Source organism: Arachis duranensis, unplaced genomic scaffold (assembly GCF_000817695.3).
Source record: "Arachis duranensis cultivar V14167 unplaced genomic scaffold, aradu.V14167.gnm2.J7QH unplaced_Scaffold_165934, whole genome shotgun sequence".
NCBI classification, from domain to species: Eukaryota; Viridiplantae; Streptophyta; class Magnoliopsida; order Fabales; family Fabaceae; genus Arachis; species Arachis duranensis.
This window is the reverse complement of record NW_026264258.1, coordinates 811,639-812,504: the sequence shown is the minus strand read 5'-3', so window position 1 is coordinate 812,504 and position 866 is coordinate 811,639.

Here is an 866-nt window from a genome sequence, read left to right as displayed (position 1 = left end):
CTGAAAATCCTTTAGATATTAAAAATACAAATAATGAATTAGTAAGCATTAAATTAAAAGATCTATAAAAGAGATAAATGTCCCAAATAAAATTCCTTATTCCGCAAGAGATAGAGAAGAGTTCTCTTTAGAATGTAGAGATCTTTTGGAAAAAGGAATTATAAGATTAAGTAAAAGTTCTCATGCGGCTCCAGCCTTTTATGTCGAAAACAATAATGAAATTAAAAGGGGAAAACGAAGAATGGTTATTAACTATAAGAAGATGAATGAAGCAACTATTGGTGATGCTCAAAAACTTCCAAGAAAAGATTCTATTTTAGAAAAAATAAAAGGAGCAACTTGGTTTTCATCTCTTGATGCAAAATCAGGATATTGGCAACTTCGTTTAAACGAAGAAACAAAGAAATTAACTGCTTTTACTTGCCCAACAAAAGAATCAACAAGTGTGTTACTCTATGAATGGAATGTATTACCATTCGGATTAAAACAAGCCCCAGGTATTTATCAAAGATTTATGAAAGAAAATCTAAAAGAGCTAAATGAATTTGTTTTAGTATACATTGATGATATACTAATTCTTAGTGTACATTGATGATATACTAATTTTTACAAAACAGGATAAAGGAGATCATCTTCAAAAATTATTAATAGTTTTAGAAAGATGTAAAGAAAAAGGTTTAGTTCTTAGCAAAAAGAAAGCAAAAATAGCAAAACAAGAAATAGAGTTTCTTGGATTAATTCTATCCACTCAAGGAAAGCTAAAACTTCAGCCAAATGTCCTAGAAAAGGTAAATTTATTCCCTAATAAAATAGAAGATAGAAAACAATTACAAAGATTTTTAGGATGTATAAATTATATTTCTGAT